The sequence below is a fragment of the Rhinopithecus roxellana genome, chromosome 7 (assembly GCF_007565055.1).
Source record: "Rhinopithecus roxellana isolate Shanxi Qingling chromosome 7, ASM756505v1, whole genome shotgun sequence".
NCBI classification, from domain to species: Eukaryota; Metazoa; Chordata; class Mammalia; order Primates; family Cercopithecidae; genus Rhinopithecus; species Rhinopithecus roxellana.
The window spans coordinates 154019748-154030560 of record NC_044555.1 but is presented as its reverse complement, the minus strand read 5'-3'; positions in this window follow the sequence as shown (position 1 = coordinate 154030560).

Genomic DNA, 10813 nt, shown 5'->3' with positions numbered 1-10813 from the left:
ACATTGTGCACATGTACCCTGGAACATAAAGTATAATAATAATAAAAAATAATAATCACCCAAGAATCTTGTATCCAGTGAAACTAAGCTTCATAAATGAAGGAAAGATAGTCTTTTTCAGAGAAATAAGTCCTGAGAGGATTTGCCACTTCCAAGCCAGTTCCACAAGAACTCCTAAAAGGAGCTCTAAATCTTGAAAAAAATCCTAAAAATACACCAAAACAGAATCTTTCTAAAGCATAAATTTCTTTTTTTTTTGAGACGGAGTCAAGCTCTCTCTCCCAGGCTGGAGTGCAGTGGCCAGATCTCAGCTCACTATAAGCTCCGACTCCCAGGTTTACGCCGTTCTCCTGCCTCAGCCTCCCGAGTAGCTGGGACTGCAGGCGCCTGCCACGTCGCCCGGCTAGTTTTTTGTATTTTTTAGTAGAGATGGGGTTTCACCGTGTTAGCCAGGATGGTCTCGATCTCTGGACCTCGTGATCCGCCCATCTCGGCCTCCCAAAGTGCTGGGATTACAGGCTTGAGCCACCGCGCCCGGCCTCTAAAGCATAAATTTCACAGGCCCTATAACACAATAACACAATGAAAAAAAAAGATACTCGGATGACAACAAGCACAATGAATAGAATAGTACCTCACATTTCAATACTAACATTGAATGTAAATGAACTAAATGCCCCACTTAAAAGATACAGAATAGCATAATGGATAATAATTCAGCAAACAAGTATCTGCTGTCTCCCTCACCTGACACATAAGGACTCATACAAACCTAAGTTAAGGGAGTGGAAAAAGACATTCCATGAAAATGGACACCAAAAGCGAGCAGGAACAGCTACTCTTACATCAGACCAAAGAAACGTTAAAGCAACTGCAGTAATAAAAAACAAACAGGGATATTATATATTGATAAAAAAAAAAACTAGTCCAAGAGAAAAAATCAGAATCATGTGTGTGTGTGTGTGTGTATGTGTGTATATGCCCCTAACACTAGAACTCACAAATTTATCAATTACTACTAGACCTAAGAAATGAGATAGACAGCAACACAATAATAATGGGGGACTTCAATACTCCCCTGACAGCACTGGACAGGTCCTCAAGAAAGAAAATCAACAAACAAACAATAGACTTAAATTATACCCTAGAACAAATGAACTCAAAAGATATTTACAGAACATTCTATCCAGCAACTACAGAACATACATTCTATTCATCAGCACGTGGACCATTCTCCAAGACTGACCATATGATAGATTACAAAACAAGTCTCAATAAATATAAGAAAATCAAAATTATGTCAAGTACTCTCTCAGATCACAACGGAATAAAATTGGAAATCAACTCCAAAAGTAACTCCTAAAACCATGCAAATACATGGAAATTAAATAACCTGCTCGTCAATGATTGTTGAGTCAACAATGAAATCAACATGGAAATTAAAAATTATTTGAACTGAACCATAATAGTGAAAAAGCAATTAAAACCTCTGGGATACAGGATGGCCAGTGCTAAGAATAAAATTCATAGCATTAAATATCTGCATCAAAAAGTCAGAAAGAGCACTAATAGAAAATCTAAGGTCACACCTCAAGGAACTAGAGAAACGAGAACAAACAAACCCAAACCTAGCCAAAGGAAAGAAATAACAAAGATCAGAGCAGAACTAAATGAAATTGAACAAAAAAACTACAAAAGATAAATGAAACAAATGTTAGTTATTTGAAAAGATAAAATTGAGACACCATTAGAGAGATTAACCAAAAAAAAAAAAAAAAAAACAAAAAGAGAGAGAGAGAGATCTGAATAAGCTCAATTAGAAATGAAACAGATGATGATATTACAACCAATACCACAGAAATACAAAAGATCATTCAAGGTTACTATGAACACCTTTATTTGCATAAGCCAGAAAACCTGGAGTAGAATAATAAATTCCTGGAAATATACAACCCTCCTAGATTAAACCACGAAGAAGTAGAAACTCTGAACAGACCTGTAACAAACAGCGAGATTGAAACAGTAATTAAAAAGTTACCAACAGGGAAAAAAAGTCGAGGACCAGATAGATTCACAGCTGAATTCTCTCAGACATTCAAAGAAGAATTTGTACCAATCCTATTGACACTATTCCAAAAGATAGAGGAAGAGGAAATCCTTCCTAAGTCATTCTATGAAACCTGTATTACTCTAATACCCAAACCAGGAAATGACATAACCAAAAAAAGAAACCTACAGAACAATACCTCTGATGAATATAGATGCAAAAATCCTCAACAAAATACTAGCTAACTGAATTCAACAGCATAGCAAAACGATAATCCACCATTATCAAGTGGGTTTCATAACAGTGATGCAGGGATGGTTTAATATTTATAAGTCAGTAAATGTGATATATCACATCAACAGAATTAAAAACAAAAAATCACATGATCATCTCAATAGATGCAGAAGAGGTATTTGGCAAAATCCTGTCTTTTTTTTTATGATTAAAACCCTCAGCAAATTAGCATAGAAAGGACATACCTTAAGGTAATAAAAGCCATCTATGACAGACCCACAGTCACCATTGTACTGAGTGGAGAAAAATTGAAGGCATTCTTCCTGAGAAATGGAAAAAGACAAGGATGCCCACTTTTACCACTTCTATTCAACATAATACTGGCAGTTCTAGGCAGAGCAATCAGACAAGAGAAAGAAATAAAGGGCATCCAAATTGGTAAAGAGGAAGTCACTTTGCTGCTGTTTGTTGATGACATGATTGTATACCTAGAAAACCCTAAAGACTCCTCCAAAAAGTTCCTAGAACTGGTAAATGAATTCAACAAAATGTCAGGACACAAAATTAATATACAGCAATGGGTAGTCCTGCTATACACCAACAGTGACCAAGCTGAGAATCAAACCAAGAACTCAACCCCTTTTATGATAGCTGCAAACAACAACAAACAACAACAGCAACAAACCTTAGGAATATGTGACACCAAAGAGTTGAAAGACCTCTAGAAAGAAACTACAAAATACTCCTGAAACAAATCATATATGACACAAACAAATGGAAACACAGGCCACGCTCATGGATGGTGAGAATCAACACTGTGAAAATAAACACACTGCTAAAAGCAATCTACACATTCAATGCAATTCCCATCAAAATACCACCATCATTATTCATAGAACTAGAAAAAAAAATCCCAAAATTGATATGATACCAAAAAAGAGTCTACATAGCCAAACAAGACTAAGCAAAAAAATTAAGCTGGAGACATCACACTATCTGACTTCAAACTGTATTATAAGGCCATAGTCACCAAAAGAGCATGGTACTGGTATAAATTGGGCATATAGACCAATAGAACGGAATAAATAGCCCAGAGATGAAGCCAAATACTTATGGCCAACTGATCTTTGACAAAGAAAACAAAAACATAAAGTGGGGAAAGGACATCCTATTCAACAAATGATGCTGGGATAATTGGCAAGCCACATGTAGAAGAATGAAACTGGATTCTAGTCTCTCACCTTACACAAAAATCAACTCAAGATGAATCAAAGACTTAAATCTAATACCTGAAACCATAAAAATTCTAGAAGATAACATTGGCAAAACTCTTCCAGATACTGGCTTAGGTAGGACTTCATGACCAAGAACCCAAATGCAAATGTAACAAAAAAAAGATAAATATATCGGATTTAAACTAAAAAGCTTCAGCCTGGCAAAGGAAATAATCAGCAGAGTAAACAGACAACCCACAGAAAAAGAAAAATCTTCACAACCTATGCATCCAACAATGGACTAATACCCAGAATTAACAAGGAACTCAAACAAAGCAGCAAGAAAAAAACAAACAAACAAACAAACAAGCACAATTCCATCAAAAAGTGGCATAAAGACATGAACAGAAAATTCTCAAAAGAAGATATACAAATGGCCAACAAACATGAAAAAGTACTCAACATCACTAATGATCAGGGAAATGCAAATGAAAACCACAGTGCAATATCACTATACTCCCGGATGAACGGGCATATTTAAAAAATAATAAAAAAAAATAGATGTTGGCGTGGATGTGGTGAAAAGGGAATACTTTTGCACTACCAGTGGGAATGTAAACTAGTACAACCAGTATGGAAAACTATATGGAGATTCTTTGAAGAACAAAATGTAGACCTACAATTTGATCCAGCAATCCCACTACTGGGTATCTAACCAGAGAAAAATAAGTTATTATATGAAAAATACACTTGCACATGTATGTTTGTAGCAGCACAATTCGTGATTGAAAAAATATGGAACTAGTTCAAATGCCCATCAATCAACAAGTGGTTAAAGAAAATGTGATATGTATACGCCATGGAATACTACTCAGCCATAAAAAGGAATGAAATAATGGCATTCACAACAACCTGTTGGAGTTGGAGACCGTTGTTGTAAGTGAAGTAACTCAGGAATGGAAAACCAAACATCGTATGTTCTCAGTTATAAGTGTGATCTAAACTATGAGGACACAAAAGCGTAAGAATGACACAATAGACTTTGGGGACTCAGGGACAAGGGTGAGAGGGTGGTGAAGGATAAAAGACTACCCACTGGGCACAGTGTACACTCTTTGGGTGATGGGTGCACCAAAATCTCAGAAATCACTACTAAAGAACTTATTCATGTAAGCAAATACCACCTGTTCCCCAAAAACTTATTGAAAAAAAAAAAAAACATATATATACACAAAGAAAAGCAGGAAACTACTAGCTGAACCGAAATATAAACAAAAATGAAAAACTTCATTCAAAATGTTTCCCTTTTAAATTTGGTTTATATATAAAAAACATATTTTCCTTTCAAATTTTGTTTCTGTTGAAAACAATTTTTAATTAGAAACTTTAAGGATAATACCACTTAACTTCTTATTCATTTAATTAACTTTTTATATTTGGTGAATGAATATGCTTAAGTTGACACAATATTAATTTAGTGAAATTTATTGGGAAAATACATTAGACCAGAAAACAAAAGACATGCATTCTAGGTTTGGTTCTGGCACTAACTTGCTGTGTGGCCTGTGTGGAGAATCTGACTTCTTTGGACTGCAGTTTTTGTATCTGTAAATATCGCCCATTCCAGCTCCAGTATTCTTTCTAAGAGCTAGAAAAAGCACAGGATTTGAGAGAGACAAACTTGAGTTTGTCTGAGCTTCTGGATCTATAAAATGGGAAGAATAATATATACCATGCCAAATGTTTGTTAGGATTACATGAGATTTTATAGGTGAAGTACCCCGCAGAGTGTGGCCAACAATAGGAGCTCACTACCTGTTAGGCCCCTTTTCTCTTATTTATGAGTATGCAAAAAAAAAAAAAAAAAAAAAAAAAAAGACTGAACAGAACTAATAGTAACAATGATAGTTGCTATGCAGTGTACATGTTTGCATTCTTTTAAATGATAACCAACCTGAGAGCTTGCACATCTGGTAGGGAGGAAAAAAATTCTTATGTAATTCTGTTAATTTTTATAGGTTAGACAGCTATGAGGTAACAATCGAAATTTCTTACAATACAAAATACAAAAGGAAATGTTATACTGAAGTCTCGGTTTATTAATTCTCTTTGCAAAAGCTATATTCTTTTGGAGGGTTAGGTAGCCTTTAGAGCAATAATAATATTCTCACTTATATCTGGGGTTGCTCTTTTGATATTTGTTATCTCATTTGAGCCTATCCCAGTGTCTGACATATAATTGGAATTTAACAAATGTTGGGTGAACAAATTACTCTCTGCAATATTTTATAAAGGTAAACAGCGTGGACATTACTATCATAATTTTTCCTGTGAAGAAACTGAGTTTCAGAAAAGAGATCAATTAACTAATCCAAGGTCATAGGGCAAGTTAGAAACTAAAACTAAAATCTGGGAATCCTGATTGTTCCTCTGCTCTTCACTGGACTTCATCATGCAGTCTGATTAAAGTTACTTAGCTCTTGCCTATCTGTTCATTCTTCCTCTGTAAAATAGTATCTTTATTGTTCGAAAAGGCTTTTCACAGTTATTAAATGAGTGTAAGTCTTTCTGACCCACTCTTTTTTCCCCTTATGGAAAGTCGGTGAGGAGAAATGCTTCTTACTGCAATTTTTAGTTAGAAACTTTAAGGATAATATTTGGTATTTAGCTGTTTGGGAATTCCTTTAATTTACTGGTGTTCAGCCAGCTTTTCTTCTAATAATCAGAACTTCACTGGTAGTGCAGTTGATTCACTTGCAGCCTATTATGTGGTATCTGTGGTGTAACTGACAGGAAAAATGCAATGTGAAAGACTAAGAAAAGCAATGAACTGAGCTATAGCATTTCAGACATTCTGTTCTTTGTGGTTATAAATTTCATGCTTTCTTTTACTCATGTGAAATTTAGGTTGCCAGATGTCTTGTGCACACATGGTCATTCTGTTTCTGTGCCGTATTCCATTTTCATCTGTATTGGAATACATAATAGTACATTTGAGCCAAGTCAGATGCATTTAGTTGACTACTGTTGGCATTTGTTACCCTTCCCCACTTCTCTACAGACAGAGTTTGAATATGTTCCACATTCTCGAGACTAAAACCCTTCACCAAACTTTCTCACACATCTGAATCACTTTGAGGCAAAATAATAACCGAGGTGAGATCCTGTTATTCGTGTTAAATAATGATGGCAATTATTTCCTGCAGACATTGTGATTTATTTAGAGGCCAGTAAGGTTTGACCTTTTAACTTTCAATTATTTTTACTTAGAAAACTATAAATGAAAAAGACAACTGTGAGTTTTATTTTTTTAAGTTATTTTTATTGATGGGAACACACAGATTAGTCTGTGTTGACATGTTTTCTCTATGTTGTGCTAAATAGATTAAAAAAAAAACAAGCTCAGACCAATTATAGTAAGTTATCATCTAGTTGAAATGCCCCAAGAAGAAATTGACATTTTAGATCATAAAGTATTCTGGGAGAGTGCTGTTATATGTGCCAGGGCTTTGATTGTAGGAATACTAAAAAACTACTCAATACAATGATTATATAAATCCTAATTGAATCTTGCTTTGATTGACAATAAAGAGTACCTGACATATAGGAGGTATTTACTAGGTATAGATGTCTGTGGAGTTGAAATAAATTTAAACAGACATTTTGGTATTTTCAAGATTCCTGGGGTTGCTTTAACAAAGGTCAGTTATTATAATGATATCTTTTATTTATACAGCATTGTCAGTTTTCAAAATGCTTTTTATCACGAGTTTTCTCATTTGATGCTTTTGTGAACTTTGCTGGGTAGAGAAAGCAAATATTATTATCCTCATTTATTAAATGAAGTAGGTTGTACAGCTAGTAAGTGGCAAACCTAGGAGTTTAATCTTAATCTCTTGATCCCTAGTACTTTGATCACTATATTGTTCTTGTCATTCAATATTTGATATCAATGTTACATATCAAATTTACTGCATTAAGAATTTTAAAAATTATCTATTCCTACAAAACCTTTTAAAAACAGACTTACACAGGTACTTTATGAACTGAAACACATGTAAATCCTTCTACGGAGTGACCATAAATATTCCAGGCACACTTTAATATCATAAATTACAAAATATTTGTTTAAAAAAGCAAACCAGAAAGGGAGAGTATAAAAATATGTAGACATCATTTTCTTCTTAAAGTGTCAACTTAGAAAAGTTAGCTAAAGAGGGAACTGTTTTTATCTGTGCCAAATATTAAAAATATTTATTTTAAAAAAGAACAACTTCACTTAGAGACTATTTAAAATGTTTGAAACTGATGAGGTCCAAATGAAACAGTAGTTTCTCATTATTCATGATCCTTTGTCCATTATTAGATTGTAAAATGATTGATGGTAGGAATGTTGTCCTGAATATGTTTATGTTTACTTCAGTGCCCTGCTCACAGTAAGCCCTCAAAATAAATACTTGATGTAAGTTGAGCTTAATGTATTTTTAGTATTTTTCTTTTGATGGTTTGAACTCAACTTCATCAAATCTAAGAAGATAAAAAGAATAGGCGCACTTTGTCACTTACTTTTTTATCTTTTCTATATTCTCATAAAATTATTAAAATACGAACTCATCAGGTTTCTTTCCTACTCTGAGTTTGTGAGATGGAGAAAGAGAAAGAGGCCAACCTCCAATTTTTATGTTATAAACTCCTGATACATATACATTTGTTGAAATAATTGTGCAGTATTTCATAGCAGGAGAGAAAAATACAATCATATCTACAACAGAAAAAATGAAAGAAAAATATCTTAGTCTAAATCACTCACAGGATAAAGTTTGAACTCCTTAGCTATTAATAGGTAGATAATGTCTTTAACCTAAAGCTTCATCTCCCCACCTCCACCCTCCACACACACACACACACACACACACACACACACACACACACACATCTTTACTCTCCAGTGACATAGAACTATCATTTCTGAAGACACCTTGCTTTTTTCCCTCCAGCTTGATTTTTCGTTTGCACCATACTCAATGTAGGAAGCCCTGCCCTTCCTCTTGCTTCCAGTGAGGTTTCTCCAGGAACCAGCTCAAAACGCACCATTTCAGTTCAAGCAGAATTAGTGCTCTCTCCTTTATATGTCACAGTGCTGCACTACCCAACAGCTTCCCCTTTTAAATTGTGGTCAGAGCAAAAACAATGAGTCATGCTGTAGTTATATTTTTTCCTTTCTCTCTCTCTCTTTTCCCTCCTCTTCTCTCCTGCCTGTGTCTGATGTTAGAAGGCATTCCATAAATGCTTGTTGAGTCAGTAAAGTAATGAATAATTTAACAAATTAAAATCCTTTCTAGGGTACCAGTACTCATGTCTAGTGAATCAATATTATTAAGGTGGTTAATAGAGTAAAGGTCGTTCATACTGAGAAGCAGTGTGGTACATTGGATGACACTCCAGCTTTGAAATGAGACGGATCAGAGTTTGTATTTAGAATCTATCAATTCCTAGCAGTGTGACCTCTGGCAAGTAACCTCACTTCAGTGGACTACAATCATTTGATTTTTATAATGGGGCTAACAATATCTACTTTGCAGACAGTTGAAAAGACCTAAATGGCCCAACACAATATCCGACAAAAAGCAGGTGCTCACTAAATGGAAATTTTTATTAGTCTCATCAGCTGGTATGTTTCAGTTTAGTATATTGGTTGCCATCACAGAACTTAGCATTTGGCTATCTATACTAGCTGTGTAATGCCTGCTAATTTTTTTGTTCTTGACCGCATTTAAACCTCTCATGTTATACTTTAAACACTGTCCACAGTACCTAACTGAATGGTAGCCACAGACTTGATTTTTAACTGTTGGGTTAGAATTGTGGATCACGGTGAAAAGAGAGCAAAGGATTTGAAAACAATAGGTATGGATACATTGAGCTTTGTTAAGTAACTTTCCTTTCTCTGGTCCTCAGCTCATTAATCTGTAAAATTAAGACGCGTGCTTATTGAATCTTTTTCAACATACAGCATCTGTGATTCTGTGATTAGATAATTATTCCTGTTTGTGAAATAAAGAATTGTACTCTAATTAAATAAGCCTCTGTAGCCAGATAGAAAAATGTAGGGTCCAGGTAGGTTGACCAGCCATCTCAGTTTGCCTAGTACAGTCCCAGTTTTGGTGCAGAAAGCATTATGTCCCATGACTCCTCTCAGTCTCAGGGAAACCAAACACAGTTGATCTTCCTAGGTCCAGGGTAATTTGACCAATAAGAGGCATTTTTTCTTTATGGTTGCTTAAAGTTTTTTTTTTCTCTCTTTAATTCCACATTGACAAATAGTGTTTGGTTTTAGGAATAAAGATGAGCAACTGAGTAGGAGAAAATGCAAGAAGAGCCTATATAAAGTGTACAAATAAGCCCCTTTCTCTGATAATTAAATGTCATAGAATCAGGAACTATGTCAAACCTTTTATGTATAAGACACTGTGTTACACTTAGCTGTCCAGGGTAGTGATGTAGATCGTTCTGTTCCTTCACCTAAGCTAAGTGGGTGGAAGGGTGGGGGGAATACAAGACATGTACCTAGGGAAAGATCCTCCACATATCACAAAGCAATTATAGCGCTGAAGTACATTTGACTGTTCAGGAAAGGAAGGGAAGGCCAGTGAGGACTAGAAGAGGTGGAATTTAAGGCTGCAAAGGATTTGGATGGGTTATGGAAATGTTAGGTTAGAAAATCCAAGGGGTGATGCTGCTATGTAATGTACAGGTCTTATAGATAACTGTTCTGGACCACCAACTCTCATTAAAAACACTTTGGAATCTGAAAGAGGTCTGAGACATTAGATATACAAAAGAAAAATTTCCAAGATATGATAAAGGAAGTTTGGTGGGTGATGACAGGGTTAGCAGTAGAATAAAGGAACCAGGGAAATGGAAGTGCTAGCAAAGCATAGGAAATGGAACTATTAGCCAAACTCTTTAGAAGTTTTTGTTTTGAGTTTTCCCCTCATTTTTAGGGTAAAACGTAAGGGACCCACTTAGGTCTCTGCTGCCATAATTTTGTTTGGTCCTTACCACTGCATTAGGGAGGTTGGCATGCTGTAGGGAAAAGGGCAAAGGCTTTGGAAGCCAAACAGGTCTTCATCACTTACTAGCTGTGTGGCTTTGGGCAAGTGAATTAGCCTTGCTTGGATTCTGTTTGCTCATTGCCAAAACAGGAGCAAACTGCTTCACTGGATTGTTCTGAGGAGTGATGAGATGATCAATGTGTGTTAAATGCCTGACATTGTAGCTGAACATATTAGTGGCCCAATGAATGGTAAGCCCCTCC